Source organism: Thunnus maccoyii, chromosome 14 (assembly GCF_910596095.1).
Source record: "Thunnus maccoyii chromosome 14, fThuMac1.1, whole genome shotgun sequence".
NCBI lineage: Eukaryota > Metazoa > Chordata > Actinopteri > Scombriformes > Scombridae > Thunnus > Thunnus maccoyii.
In genome coordinates, this window is record NC_056546.1 from 8,059,387 (window position 1) to 8,076,156 (window position 16,770).

The window sequence follows — 16,770 nt, forward strand, 5'->3', positions numbered from 1 at the left end:
TGAGGCTGAAGCTACTGCAGAAATACCTTAACAGTGCAATGCCACCAACGGCCGCTAGATGCTGGCTCCATTGACCTCCAGTAAGTGTGCTGGTGGTCATTTTTGAAATTATTGCTCCGTTAATAAGATTTAAAGACTTATAGTAGCTTTCATGTCTGCCGTGTGGGTGTTGATCGACAGCTGTGATTGACAGTTGGCTCACCTGCTGCTCCCCCCGGCTCCGGGACTCCAGGAATATTGTGGTAAGTTAAATGTTACTGTTATTGTTATTATGATACCTGCCCTGTTATCACAATTTAGCTAAAGCAGCTAACGTTAGTGCAAGTGTGCAAAAGTTGGTGCTCCCAGTAAGCTAGCGGGGCGTTTTTCCAGAGAATGATAGGCAACACCCCACACTTCCTATTTGAAGGTCCTGGCTCCAAATGGAAAACATGGCGCCGACTGTAAGCTGCAACTCCGGGCTTCAAACCAGCTACAATGCAAACCAATGGGTGAGGTCTGTCTTTATATACAGTCTATGCCTATAACTCAAGCAAGTTTCAAGAGTTTGCTAATTGATTTTTATCCCTACAGAAATGATTGGAAACAAAAGGCTGCCTGAAAAATATTGTACAGCTTACATTTGAAAATTGTAAGAAAAAATGTACACAAAAGTACACTGAATCTTAGTTAATAAGCTAAAATGTTCCCAAAGAAAACTGGTGTGGCCCCTCTAATTTTCTAAGATTATTGGATCTGCACCTTAGCTGTCTATATTTGGATTGGCTTTGTTATTCACTCGGCCACATGCTTTTATTTACGCAAATGTTCTAGTTTACCATTTATTTCCTGCTCAGAAAAGGTCTCTTATGTCCCTATGACGGATGTAACTCATTGAATACAATTATTACATTCAGGGAAAGAAATTGATAATTATGTATATGAAGGTGTTTTGCTGGAAGATGAAGGTAATGGTAAGTGCGTGGCGCTTCTCCACCATGGTTGCATTAGATAAGAGTTATTACTAAATGTTTCATGAGCATGTCAGTGTTTATGTATATGTTTGTATGTCAGTGAGCGCACACAAGTATGTGTGAAATGGTCAAGATGTGTGCTTGTGCATGCAAATGTGCATGTGTGCTCATGCATCTTAGTGAAGAATGTGCCTCTAATTCTCGTTAGAGCCCTAATGCAGCTATGAGTTGACAGACTGCCTCAGCCAACTGCCATGTGCATTAAAATGACTGAGGGAAGATAAACGCACAGTACCCAGATTAAAGTGACAAATAGACTCGGCATGCAAAGTGGCAAAGGTAAATTGTGTTGCTAAATGCGAGTGGAGACAGTTTCTGTGACTGCCGCAGCCAGACTATCTGTGACAAACGAGGGGTAAGTGCTAAAGCACCCAAGTTAGAGCCACTAAATTTCACACTGCCCCTCCGACCGCTTATTTCCCTCCAAAAACATCAGAGGTGAAGCAAGACATTGGCTGTAAATCAAGTAAATGCACTGATATGCAAAAATGCACACTTTAAACTAACCTCTACGTTTTTTTTCTTTACTGAGCGAGAACACATCTGTTGTATGGACTATTTTAGGGTCTACGCTGAAATGGGAAAGGCCCAACTGTGATACGACAGCACCAGTAACATTTGTTTCAACTCTTTTGGAGAAGAAAAATGAAACATTGCCTTTACCTTACTGTACTGGCTTAAGCATTACAATATAATGAATACACTGACATGCGTGACATACAATTAATTCCCTACATGTTTCCCCCAACAGTTGTCTTTACATCCACACATTAGTGTATGACAGGTATGTTGTAGCCTACATGTTTCAATAGCCAAGTGCAGATCCAAATCATGTCTGCATGTTTCCCCTCTCACATGACAAGTCACGAACCAAACTACACACATATATCACATTTGACACTCAAGTGTGGCAGCAACAGTAGTGGTAACAGACATAGTACAGTAGCAGCAATAGTGCTGTTATTGAACATAGTTTTAGGAAACAGTAGTTGTAAAATTTACTCAGAAACCAAACAAGCATCCAGTAAATTGACACAATGGCAAATTTTGCTTCTACAATTCCAGCAGCAATAAAGAAGAAAACTTCACACAAATCAGTGTATCAATAGCTAAATAAATAAAACTGTATAAAATGCTAATATAAGAAGGAAAGATGCAAATTAGTGCAAAACAACATAGATTTAGACAGAAATAGACAATACTAAGTAAGGTGAACAAACGCCTACTAAAGTTGAAATGTTTGAATTAAAAAAAAAGAACTACAGGTATTCCAGGAAATATCTGAAATCAGTTTTCGTCTGAGTTGTCACACCGACTGCTGTCAGCTGCCTGTAGCAAGTTTTTGTAGTAGTCACAGTATAAGAACCTGTTATTAGTAGTAATATTCAACCATATCTTCATGCGCAACTAGTTACAATAGCATTTTTCATCAGACAAAATGTTCACAGGCAACATTTTTTTGTCGACTATTCTTATAATATCCACCTCTGACAACTTAAACATCAACTTTAGTTATGTTTTATTGTTAAAGGACTTAATTGTAATGTTGTGATTTTGAACAGTGCTATATATATAGAGTTAATATCATTATTATTAAGTTATCAGTGGCTTTGGTTAATGTTACACAACTACAGATCCTGGTTGTGGTCATAGTTCAGTGAGAATGAGAAATCCTGAGACTTTAGTTAACAGTCGCAGAAGTTTCAGTAGCATCAGCATTGATATGATACTACGAGCAATAATTTTATCATTATTGGTTGTATAAGCAGCAAAACGTGTGTGAATTTGTGAGTATCAGTGAGAGAGACAGGTGGCTGATCAAAGATAAAGGTGATGCTCTGCAAGAAATGCTGATTTAATTGTTTAATTTGCATTTTTGATCAAGTGTGATGACCCCTGGGTTACCACATCCCACTGTACACTTTAATTGTACGCACACACACACATACACACACATGCCCAAACTGTATTTTGGGGGGGAAATATATGCAACGTTTTACATATGAGGTAAGTAGAGCTGTGCAGGTTTCCAGACTGACATTATCTGCAGCTGGAGGAATTATTAATGATGAATCGTCAGGCAGTTTGGTGTCTGCAACGGTTTCCAAAGTAAACAAAAGAACTGGATCAGCACAATTATCAGATACAGGAGATTAATATTAGGAATTTATACTGAAAGTTGAACCAAGTATCAGGTTGGAGACGCTTGAGGCATTAAGACTGAAGTGACAAGGTTGCACATTTTGAGGTTTCTTTTACTGTCATGATCTGATGTATTTTCTTTTGGAAAAGAGTTTTGACATTTAGAACTGTTCGGGGGAGGCATGATAGGACGGGACTGTTAAAAAAAATTGGCATTCATTGCTAAATAGGTTGTATTGGGACACAGAAGATCAGCTAAAAGTTGTTAAAGTCATTTCTAATGTAAGCACCAAAATTCTTATAATTTAATCTTAATCTAAAAATGTGTGACTAAGCAAACAGTTCATTTGAGGAATTTAGGAAATGTGAACAAAGTTCCCAAATCTTATTCCTTTAACTGCTGTCTTTATCCTTAACATTTCAGTTTGTAGGGATGAGACACTGGTCTCTGCTGCAGCTCTAGTTTGTGATTTAGGTTGATCATATTTCCTTATATTTACATATATATCTAATGCGGTCCAACAAAAACTACATTTATATTTACGCACATATATTAACACAGCACTCACGTCAGGAAAGTCTATTAAGAGCAAGATTCACAATCTGCAGTGGAGGAAATAAAGACACAGGGACTGGTATGTGAAGCCATCGGCGCAGTTGTTTGCATGCTTCTTTTGGGATCCATAAGCTGCAAATGCACTGATGTTATTCTTGCCTGGGAATGAAATGAAGACCAGTAAACACACTCATTTATGTACCACTCAGCCTTCTTAAATTAGAGACTAACTCTGATGACATGACCCACACCTCCTTTCTTTCCTCGTGGTCAGTTTCTGTTTATGTGCACATGGATATGAGTGTGTGTGTGTGTGTGTGTGTGTGTGTGTGTGTGTGTGTGTACAAGGGCGTGTGCGTCTGTGCATATCCCTCTGTGTTTGTGCTTGAAGATGTGTGCGACACAGACCTGCCACTTTGGCCTTCGGGGTTGAAACATGAACCAACAGAGCAGAGTTTACATCAGTACGCAGCAATCACAGGAGCCAACTTCCCAAAAGACCCGACTCTGACCACATCAGTGTGGCCTTCCCAACATAAACACAGTTGATTTAAGCACTGATATAGACATATAAAAAGGTGGATGAACTACATTTTACATTTGCCCTTTAGACATCTAGCTGGCAATCATATGCAGGGTGACATTTGTTTTCAATTTCTTTTTAGTGATCACCGGAAGGTGAAAAGTCATCATGTTTTTATACTTTTAACTTTAATTTGAACTAAGCAACTTTGTACTCTGGTGGCTTTAGATGGCGGCAGGAAATAACAGTTTGAACTGCTGTGTGTTTAAAAGCACTTACCCTTAAATTATGCCATGTGATCCGAGCCGTGAACTGTGTTGTGCTTACATTTTTTCTGTGTACAGGTTTGATTTTTTGTTTTTTAGCCGTGAACTTTCCTTACATCTATTTTTTTTGTGCAAACACGTTGAAATAAAGTATCTCTTTTAGAGGCTGGGAGAAGCTCTTATCTGTTGCAGCTGCTTAGTAAATTAGACGGGTGTATTTACTTGAAAATGTGGCTTAGTTCAGCTTAAACATACATCATTCTCATTCCATTCATCGTCCACGTACACCACATATATTTTTATATATATACAAGTTTATATAATGTAAATTTATAGTTGCTTTAAACACAAGTAAATGGAGTCTCCCACTTTTCTACAAAGTGGACATACCATACCAAACGACTTGAGAATGATATATGAGCTGAATGATGATTGCAGCTCTACAAAAAATGGTTTCACAGCGGAAAAGATACTTTAGGATCTTTAAGCTGTGATTGAAAGGAGTGCAGTTCTGCCACTCACAGTGGAATCTAGAGCTCGAGAGTTTGGGCTGCTACATTTTTTTTTGTCAATTGAAAGAGCAAAAGCTATCAAAACAACTATTCCTCCAGCTGCTGCTGATCTAATCTGTTGTTGGGAGATTTACAGCGCAAACTAATGGAAGTTTTGAAGATTTCCCTCCATAACAAAAAAGGGAGGGGGTTTAATCTATAGTATGTCTAGTGAAACTATGTATTTTTCCTCTACTTTTAGCTCAGGCAAAAGAGGAGGATGATATAAATCAAATGAAGGGCCTCCATCCTCGGGGCCGGGAGAGCTGAAACCCAAACCAAGCTGAGGTTAATGGAAGTTCAACTCAAGATTTATTTTAATTGTTCCATTGTAATTTCTTGAACTCAAACAAAATGTCTCCTTTGTTGAAGCAAGCTGCTAAATTATACCACATCTGTAGTGGAAAATGTAAAGTGTCAAAAAAACTTTCTGTCCCCCCCCCCCCCCACACTCTCTGAGGTAAATTATTAGAGTGATACAGTGTTTAGCTCAGTGATTAAAAGCTTAATTCAAGAAGCACAGTGGGAATACTGGAATTCTCCAAAGAAAATGAGAAAAGGACAGGCATTTCTTTTAGTTTTAGCATGAATGAAACCAGGCAGCGAATTTAGTTTTCTTAATTATTTGTTTCTTCTTTCAATAATTGATTGTTGTATTTTCAACCAAATGAAAACTATTAGGACTCAAATTTCTTCTTTCATCGTCCAAAAGTAAAAATTATATGTGATTCCTTTTTTTTTAATCAACTTATATAAGTTCTTGGATTCTTATTATTTCACATTTTTACATAATGACCAAGTTTATATTAGCTGCCCTGATCTGTCACTCATATAGATGTAGGGTATGATCTCTTGCTTTAAGTGAGAAATAATATTTATTCACCCACTACGGTAAAAGTATCCCCTTACTTACTACAGTGTGCACTGCCTCCCAGTGGGACACTCGTATCAGGGCCACATCTTTCATTAGACGACAAGCAAATTAATGACTCAACAAGAGTTACTCCGGAGTTTCCGTAACTTGTAACAACAGCACGTGTAGATCAAAGGGATAGTCTGTACATAACAATTAAACAGGTGCAACATTGTCAAACACAGGCCAACTTCTGGCCTTGATCACCGGGCCAGCGTCTGTCCTTGATCGCTGCCAGGGAACTTAAAGCATGGTCCTGCGTGAGTCGGTCCAGGAAGACACCGCATGAAGCATGACAACCGCACGAGCCAGCTTTGGTAGAAGTGTTTGCAAACTGGAACTAGCTGGTAATCTGCTTCTCCCTCTATTCTTGCAGCCCCAGCTGTGCAGGGGCCTATTTTAGACATCCAAACTGCATGCTGGGAGACACTGACACCCCCGTGAGCAGTGATCAGCATGTGTTGCGAGTGGTGCGTGTGTGTCTGTGTGGTAGGGGTGAGAGCTGATGATATTATTACTAATTATTGAAATAACTTCCTGCCACCTGTCTTGCTGTTGCCTAGTGCCAAAGTACTGTACATAGTGATGAAACTGTTGAAGGAGTTTCGACAAAACTGACAGCTGAGGCGGCAAACAGATGTGCTAAGCTCGGCCTCCTCTGACGCATACAATGCTTAAAATGATGACTGCATTATTTTTGTATAACTCAATAAGCACGTTTTACATCTGCTGTATGTGTGCTGTGCATGTTTTACATCTTAAATTGATGTAAAACACGTACAGCACTTACGGAATAAACAGAGGGTGAACTGAGTAGCTAGCATGACTAGACTAATGATGTTACTAATAGAAAATAAGAGAAAACATCACAGTACTGCCCACACAATGTCACAAGTGATTTATGGAAAGTGCATTCAACAGTTAAAGGTTCTGTATGTAGGAATTAGAAATTCCTTCTCATTAGTGACACCAATGGCCATTGAGTGAACTGCAGTAAGCATCCTGTTGCTCACGCTCACAGGCACTCGCTCACAAAGCACACACACACACACACACACACACACACACACACACAGGCTCCTTTTGCTCTGTGGCTGCCGGCTGGTGAGAGCCAATCCACACCGCCCAACCCGCAAAAATATCAACCATCCGAATCTGACTCGACCTGCAAACCACCAACTTTTTTTTTTACCAATCTTATTTACACTGTGGCCGGCGATCAACGTGCTGTGGCTGGGGAGCAATGAGTTATGGTTTTGTTGTGAAATATGTGCTTATCACCACCTTTAAAGTACCAACAGAAAAAAACACAAAGGCTAATCTGTGTTCTGCTATCACTCTGGAGCTTGTTTTCTGCTCCTTTGTTGAGGAAATAATGTGTTAGCTGTGTGTGCTCGGAGTGGTCATTGCAGGGGTTTTTTGTTGTGAAATGTACGGTGGTTGATGGAGGCAGCTAGCTGTCTCATTAGCTGGAGAGCTAATATCTGCAGGGTGTTTCTACTCAGTTGGAGCTGTTTTTGTTCTGGTAGATGTCGGCCGTTTGTTGACGTTAGCGGGAGAGAGGAAAGGCACTCAGGAGCATGCAAAAACATCACATCCAATGGATTCAGTCCAAATGCTGATATACTCAACTGACAAAGTCAGGGAAGGTCTCATTTTTTAAGTTCTGTTACAACCTGTTCACTCATTGCCAACAAAAAACGATTAATAAATGCAAATTGCTTCATAATTCTCCTTGTTTTTTTTTTTTTTTAAACATGTGCAGTCATGCAGATCAATGTGCCTCCAACAAAGATCATACAAACTACTTAACCACTTACCAAGCACGCCATTTTTGTGCACAAGCCCGAAAATAATGTACCCAAAATAAGAAGATTACTGTTCTTAGACCCTTTCAAAATACAGTCATAAACCTGAGTTCATTTAAAAGGTAAATATTTAAATTTTACAACCAAAAAGCCAGAATGAGTGTAAGTGATCCTGAAATCAATGCTACCAAGGCTAAAGTTAACTGGTTTAGTGACAATTTTCAGAAATTCTACAACATCTAGTTGAAGCTTGATTTCAGTAAACTTCTTCTTCTTTACAGCCCCTCTTGTAATGTTTTAGTTCAGCGTCACCTCTGGGATGTCATATTGCACAAAAATACATCTTAGCGGGAGGAATATTCAGTGTGCTGCTTTTTACATTATTTGAATTATGATGAAACAGCACAGCGATAGAAGCAAAGTCAGATCAAACGCAGTGTTTAGAAATCCATGAATAAAATTCTCCTCGAGTGTTGTGAGCTTTTAAGTCAGGTCCCTGAAAGTGGCTGAAATCCTGAACTAACACCAGAAGGATGTTCATAAACTATTTTCTGTGTCACAAATCCATCTTGAGTCATCACCCTTGCCCTAGATCACTCTGCTCCTACTTACACCCAAATCCTCAGCCACACTAAGTAGCAGAGCTCATGTAACTCACGCCAGCACAGATCTGCCTTGCCTCTTTAACACCTCTTCTGACCGGTCAAAGTGTTGAACCAGCAGGGCTACGCTGACACGAAACCGCTTTTAATGTTGCAGAGTTTTAATCTGTCAAATAGTGAGGGCTGGTTGATTAATCTTGATACTACTGTATGACATCTATTCCACTACTGAATACAAACTACTGCATGAAGCCTGTTTTAAGGAGCTAAAAAAATTGATGCTCTGATCTTCATCTTCAGAGGTTTTTCCTTATTGATTCTGACTAATACTTTTAATTACTGAAACAAAAATGATAATTTAAATATATTAAATATCACTGTAGCTCACTACTTCACTTTCAATAATGGCTACTTAAAGCCTGCCATTTGGGACAAACTTTCTATTTTACACTTTGGTCTCCCTGCTATGAAATCCATCAGAAAGCAGCTTGTGATGGTACAGTAACTGGTCTTTTTATGGTCTTAACTGGTGGTTTTCTTATTCTGTTATTTATATACTGTTATGATGTCAGATACCTATGCTAAACATGATTGAAGTTCCAAAACATGAGGTTAACGTATGTAGAAATGCTCCCTGTAAGTCAAAATCCAGGGCTTCAAACTGCCCTGAACACTTTGCACAACCTGACGTTAGCTTGTCGCCCATAAACGGCCCATTCAGTAGCCTTCGGGTTGTCCACATTGTTCACTCTCATAGTTCGGATCAGATTTGGACTTGAACATGTACGGATGTATTTGAAAAGTCGACATTTCAAACAAAAAACAAGAAAAAGTAGTGAAATCCTGCTACTACTGTTTGTTTACATAGCCGCTGGAAGTCAGCCAAGACGCAGCTTCCGGTATCTATCCAATCAGAAGAGAGCTGGGGCACCTTAAAGAGACAGGACGGCTAAAACGGCCTGTTTCAGACAGGCTGAACTGAGGGGCTGCATAAAGGGTCCATATGAGTTAAATAAGGAGTTTATTTCAACTGTAAGAAAGCATGCAAAAATATTCCACTAGAACCCCAGATTAAAAATATAGACCTGGAAATGTGCATGATATGTCCCTTTTAATGGTTATATACATGTATATTTTCAAGCTAGTTACAAAGCTAGGTCTTGGGTTGGTAGAATGATTTTTGCTTATTTTGATTACTGCTGGTCAACCAGTGTAAAACATAGAAGACCAGAAAATCTATAAGATGTTAAAGAGCTCATCATCAGCTGGTCATGGAAGCTGTTTCTTGACCAGTGTGAGCAGTGTTTGGGGTACAGTTTATCATACTATAATCATAAATGCTTATTTATAGTGACCATCATAGTTATACATTCTCCCTTCAGATCATCTAAAGAGCAGCACCGGTTTTAGCTGGTCAGTGCATGTTTGGACATCTGTAACAGCACCAGACATGGTTTATCTGAGATTTGTGACACAACTGTTTCTATTACAGAGTTTACATTCTTCTGGTCCTCCTTTCCTGTTTTAGATATGTACTCTGTAAAAGTTTATTAGTATTATTATTATTACTCCATTACTCATCACTTCTTCCATCCGTTTTTCCAGACACCGCACTGACCCTGCAGAGAGACAGACTGCTGTGACGTCTGTCACTATGTCGACTTTACAGCCCCATGTGCTAGAAGACAAATGGGTATAAGTATACCCGCTACACTCCCTGGCATGATGGGATACAGTGCCAGGCATACCTGTCTGGTCCACAACTAGACTGCCTCTACTGAAGGACAAGATGGTGGCGTTTAAAAGCACTGCTATCCGTGTACCGAGACTGAGACGCTGATATTTCACACTGTCTTGATTTCCTCCCAGGCTATATGATGCCGGGCTGGCAGCCATGTTGGAGCTGTAACCGCAGAGGGAGATAAGTGTCGTGACTCCAGGGTTTCATTACCTCCCGCACAGTTTAGCACTAGATAGTATTAGCTGTTAATGGCCCTTCTAACTAAAAGGGGTGATTCAGACAGACAGCATTCAGCCCATAAAGCCGACGCGGAAAGCATCTTACTAAATAAGGATACACTCTTAAAACACAAGGTGTCACTTTCAGATAGCATGCATTTGTGTCACTGTCTAAAAGTATTATATGTTTAATAGAAACATGCACTGATACTACAAGTTATTAATGTTTTGTTGAGAAATAAGTTTCAATTACAAAAATAACAAAATAATGTTTGCTATCAAGATATTACACAACACCAGGGAGATGACTTTTATTTCAGCACTGTGCAAATTTAGTCTAATGACAACTTTAAGCTAAAGTTAAATTTGGGATTTGTAAATCTTTACTTAATAAATGTCGGTATCATCTTACCGACTCTATGTATTTTAGTCATGTAATCAAGCTTATTTCAACTGTCAAATGATCATTTTAAGCCATCAAGCTAACAGCTTCATTTGTAGTCCTATATATGAAAACAAGCCATCAACACAAGTAAACTAATATTAGCTTTAAGAGTCGCCTTGATAGTCATAAGATGAAAGCTGTACCTCGGCTCATCTACAAGTATGTAACAAGATAAGCAAGATTCGATTACAAGGAATCTAAATTTAGCTGGGCAACTTATCAAATCAAATCAAAAAAAAAAAAGATGTACAATCGGAGTTTGGGGTTGCTAAGATCCATTATTTAATAAAAGAGCCCCGACGTAATCTAAAGTGTATCCAAGAAATTTGCGTCTGTGCACTGATGTTCCTGAAATTAGATCTGTCTTATTTTCTTTTTATTCATATGCCTAACATGCATGTGTGAATAAATATATGACATAATTTCATTGTTCTGCTTGACTCTGCTCAATTTGTTCCTGCGAAATGAAATGAAGGTTGCGCGTGTGCTCGACTGTGTGCGACTGTAATAGATTCTCAGCGGGGACGATGTCCAATTCCACAGCGGTACAGTATGTCACTGTGTAAATGCATGTGTGTGACAGCAAGGAAGAAAGAAGACATTTAATTTCCTTCTTGTACTAATATATCTGACACTGGTAAGACTGGTAAGATTTCTTTTTCCCTTACACTCATGGTAAGCATTTTCCAGCTACAACACTAAATATATTTAAGCAGCACAGACAGCTGCAAAAAGTTTCTTTCTGCTGCTTGACGCTGTTCACCGTACACTTTTTTATTCTGGCTCTGCCTTGAATCTTAAATTGAAAGGTTTAACATGGCCCCAGAGTGGCCTTTGACAGGGCATACATTTCTTATATGCCAAGTTATGGGCTACTGTATACCGCCAGTGTATGGGCTGTATGTCTAGGTTTTCCATGCCGTAAACTAGGGTGTAAAAGGTCAAGGGGCTGTTGGGGCATGTTGAGTGGATTTGGCAGCACATAACAGGCATCCTGTCTCTCTGATAGGTAGTAAAAGCAAACAAATTAAAAGCCCTGTGCAGCTCCCAAGACTAGTGACATTTACACATTGATCACCATGTTTATGGCAACGCTGTTTGCCAAACCCCAGCCGTTGTCTCGACATGTGTCACTGACCTATTTTTCTCCCAAATATAGTCAGTTATGTTGGCGTCTTTGCACGTGTGAGAGGGCTGGTGTAACAGTGGCAGCATTTACATCGGGAAAGGTCAAATGTACAGTATACTCGAAGTAATCTCGTTGGATATACACCATGCTAAGGAGTAATGAGTAATTTTTTGTTCGTTTTTTGTTGATTACACACATCCAGTATTTTTCAGTTTATGGTGTGCAGTCCGCAACTCTAGTTTTGCAATCAGAAAATTTCACTTGATTGATTCTTAAAAAATTCAAAACAATAGCTGTCCAGCGACGCTGTGAGCTTCCAACGACCGATTTTCCATTAAAACAAGCATATGGTCATGTGCCATTAGCTTCATATGCCCTCTTAACTCACTGTGCCTGACAGGAGACCACTGACAAGGGGTTGGTATCAACCAATGCCATTCCATGCCTCTTTGATACAGTGATTTACTGCATACGCACAGTACAGGAACATAATGTTAAAACATAGCATGTTGTCGGCAGGGGATATGGACTCAAAGACTGTTTGTACGGGCTCACAATGTTCGGCGGCCTTGTCATTCCAAGACTAATCCTGCTTGTTCGTCCCTGGACTCACAAACAGCAGAGTCGGGTTTCTAGTTCTCCTCAGTCTACTCTGGGACTGTGATGACAGGGGACAATCCTGTAATAGAGTTCAGCTCTTATTATCAACATGCTGTAAAACTGTATGAAGGTGATTTTCATGGACTAACATGGAATGTCATCCTATTTATCACATCTGATCTATGGACTGACCTGACATATATGCTAGAATGTATGTTCTGCTGTTTTAGTGTGTGCTTTGTTGACCATAGTAACTATAAAAGATATAAATCAAAAACTGCAACGTATTATAAGTTGTCAGTATAACTGATTTCATTTATTAACAAATACTAACCATCATTCACAATCTTTTTTTTTGCCTATCATTTGTTTCAGGCAAGCTCCACATGACTGAGTTGTAATTAGGCCTCCCTCCTGTCACATAGATTTAATTAGTTTGTATTCTTTTAATCATTTAGTTCTCACAAATGCTCCATCCTGCAGTACACAAAGGTGCATCCACCAGGATAGCTGGACAGGGGTCCTGAAATTTCATTGGCCATGCTAGATGCCACCCCCATCATGAACTTCTTCCTCCCTGCAGGGTGTTTGTTTGCCTGTGAGTTCTTCTTACTACCATCTTCATATGGATGTATCAAAGCCTCTGCAAAAAGCAAGATGAAAAACAAGTGCCACTCTCATGCAACCCTCAGCCACCTTTGCCCACCCCATCTTAAACATCCCAGAACCACCACTCATCCTACATGGTCTCTTGCTGCCCTCTAGAGTACTGTTACACCTTCCTCTTACACACACACCACACACACACACACACACACACACACACACACACATATCACAGCAGGGTTCCAGAGAACTCCTTTCTTAGAGCTATGAAACAAGAACAGTCCAAATAAGTAATGATATTCAATCTGTGAAGGACATGCAGCCATTTCCACAGATGGTGATGATTCATTTGGACAACAGAACTGGAGTTGTGACTCAACAGATTTTGCTTTCCGCAAGACAAAATACAAATTAAGTAAGTACTTAATTAGACTGATTGTCCTATACATATAAAACATAAATGCATCCCTTTCAGAATAGTCAAACTAACGGAAGTGAGTTTAGTTACAGTACATGTGTTTAGTAGAGGTAATGAAGTAGTACTAGTCTTGTAAAGGTGGTAGCAGTAGCTGTAATGTAAAGTGGTGCTAGTAGCTGCATTCATTACAAAAAACAGTAGCAACACTAGTAGTGCTACAGTACAAGTGAGTAGAAGTAACTGCAGTAATAAAAAACATTGGTAGTAGAAGTATTAGAGCTACTGGTAGTGCAACCAACCACAGTCCATGAGGGGCTCTTTAGTTAACCATTGTAATAGTTAAAACTCTTTAAAACATGATGGTGCCTGCGGGCCTGGGGAGTCATCTCTCCCTGTGCATAGCTATGTGGTGATGTCTTCATCAGCCAGGCGTGTAGCGAGATGCTTCCGTGATCCGTTTAGTGTCGGCAGAAGTCCTGCACGTCCCCTCAGGTAAGCCTCTGTCAGACTCCAGACAGATAAAGCAATATGAAGAATAACAAAGCGGAAGACATATCCCAGAGTTCCTCCTCGAGGCAATCGGGCAGTTTGTTTTTGCCCAAGACCTGTCAAATTCTGAAGAAGGGCTTAAAGATGGGAATAACCCCAAGAGATGAACGAATGGCAATAGACAAAAACCAGACGTTCGGTTTTACAACTTTTCTGCTGAGATGTGCACAATATGTTCTACCCCAAAGCCCTGCGTTAATCATATCAGATTGATATATTTACAAATATTAGTTGAACTGAACTATATCTAATAATCTATCTATGCGTCAGTCTTTCTACTGCTCTGGCAAACTGCTTTTTATCTGATGGTAACTTCTGGTATGATAATGATCTTGTTTAAAGTCGGATGGTGATGACAGGGGTACTGGAGACTGGTCTGGTCTTTTTTTTTTTTGTTTGTTTGTTTTGGGGTTTTTTTTTAGACTGGCCGCTGAGTGACCATCCAGGGCGAGCAAGGTGTCAGACGGCCTCATGGGTCCTCAGGCCATCTGTTTGGGGTCGTACTTTAGCAGGGGAGATGTGTGGCCGTTTTCTGCTTAATTAGGTCCAGTAAACAGGCACTCATCAAAAAGCAGCTGCTAACGTCCCCATTAAAGACACAAACACACACAGATACACACACACACACACACACACACACACACACACATAAGGACACGAAAACAGACGTGCCGTAGAGATAAAAATCACACAAACATCAGTAATGGCTGTGGTGATGATTAAGGTCAGTTCAGGGAGTTAACTTTCTCACCTTGACCACTTGACCCACGCAGACTCCTGACAGCCTCCCATTGAACACGTCTTTAAAAAGGTATGTTTAGCAGTGCTGTGTGTCCTTAATGCGTGTTTACCATTGCATTACCTTAACACATTGTGTTGCAAGCGTGTGTGTGTGTGCGTTGCATTTGTGTGTAAAGATGTCGCCACATTATCGCCTCAGAAGAATCACAGGGAGCATTGGAGTGCAAACAATCAAACGCCTAATAGCACAATCATGGAGCCTTGCAGATCGCCTCTACGCTAAAACAAAACAAGCCAACAGGAGAAGCAGGAGCCGCATTTCCACATCTCACACCCAGCCTCCTTGTTTGTGATTCCACACAACAAAGTTGTAAACTGGAGGGAAATATACTTAACCACACTGGACGTTTGCCAAATTTCCATAGGGCATTAGCAACCAACTGGTGCAGGCTCATTAAAGAGCAGAGAAACCTATAACCATTAAAAGGCCATTAGGCAGCATGTAATTTTGTGGAACTAAATGGCGGAGAGTAATCAAAAGCACATGAAGCCCAGCTGGGCGACTGGGCAAACTGTTTCGATTAGGGAGGAATCCATCATCGACAATGGCAGCTTTTTGGGGGGTCAATTTTCCTGTGCACTCAATTCTTTCCCTCTGTCACTTTCACTCTTTCTCTCTTTTTCTTTCTATAGTTTGCACGCTCTTTGTCAATAGGATCATAATTATCAGCATCATTACAGTTACAGTTTCACCTGCAATAGACAAAATGTCTATGTATACACCTGTATTCCTAGATTTAATCACCAAATGAGCCGGAAATTCCACCCGACAAAATACACACCGTCCAACAAAGCAATCAAATCCCCTAAACTCCTAATACAGTGTGCAGAATTATTGTTCTAGTGGTAACATTTAATATAAAACAATTACAGGTAAACCATGTTGTTAAACTTGTTAAACTTTGTGTCCAATTTACTCACGTTACCTAGCTTGCATTTTCAGTACAAGTCTTTCAAAAAAACTGTTGCACTGTGCAACATTGGCATTTTCCCTGTGCAGCTTTAGTGTTTTCAGAGACAAATTATTTATTTAATTATATTGTAATACTGTAAAAACAAAAATGTGATACTTGTTGTGTATTTTCCACAGATTATTAGACACAATGCTTAGCGTTAACATCGCAATGAGAGCTAAAACTGGTAAAATCTCACTATCAAAAATGGAGAATTTTTACTATTTCTCAAAACTCCTAGAGTGCTCACAGTGTATCCACAATTCATAAAACAGCACATACTGTAGTATTGTGTCAGTACCCTATTTCCTCATCAGAACATGCTACATTGACTATTCTTATGCACAAAGGTTTAATCACAAGCTTCATTTTCACCCCAGGCAAAAGCAGTTTAGAGAACACCAACTACCCTGGGCCTTGTAAAAGTCGTGTCAAATTCTCAAACCGGCTCCCTGTAGTGGTAAATGGTGTCCAAGAGTAAGTTTATTATGTGTAAAATGTCATTAGGCCAGTCAAGGCACATATTTCTCTGGCTGTTCTGGCTTTGGAGGCCATTGTGACAGGCCAGACTCTGATTAGTCAAATTAGGAGAGCATTTGGACTGACACGCCTTTCAGGGGGTTAAATCAAGAGCATGCCACCTTGTTTCAATCAAACAGAATTCACACTCATACCAGAACATTGGAAACATTTATCGTCTTTATATTAAAGCTTGAAGGTCTTAAGTAAACTTTTGGCTAGTAAAGAGAGGGTTTATGAGAAAAGGCAGGTTTTAAGCATATCCAAAATTCTTCACAGGAGCCAGACGAAAGAAAAACTCTAAACGAAAAAGGAAGAAATGCTAAATTAACGTACAACATTTCCTTTGATAAAATACATTTTTGAATGGCAAACTGCACCTTCCATATTAGGAATGTCCCAAGTTTTATTATCAAG

At 39.6% G+C, this 16,770-nt stretch overlaps 1 long non-coding RNA gene across 2 annotated transcripts; it reads left to right on the forward strand.

The window, feature by feature from the left end:
* The first annotated feature begins 152 nt into the window (after nt 1–152).
* LOC121911886 lies at nt 153–11,203 on the forward strand. 2 transcript variants are annotated; one of them, XR_006099970.1, is made up of 3 exons: nt 153–242; nt 373–496; nt 9,980–11,203. It is a non-coding gene; the product is annotated as an uncharacterized LOC121911886 (long non-coding RNA). The 2 variants fall into 2 exon arrangements; XR_006099971.1 differs by having other exon boundaries at nt 373–491.
* The last annotated feature ends 5,567 nt before the right edge of the window (nt 11,204–16,770 follow it).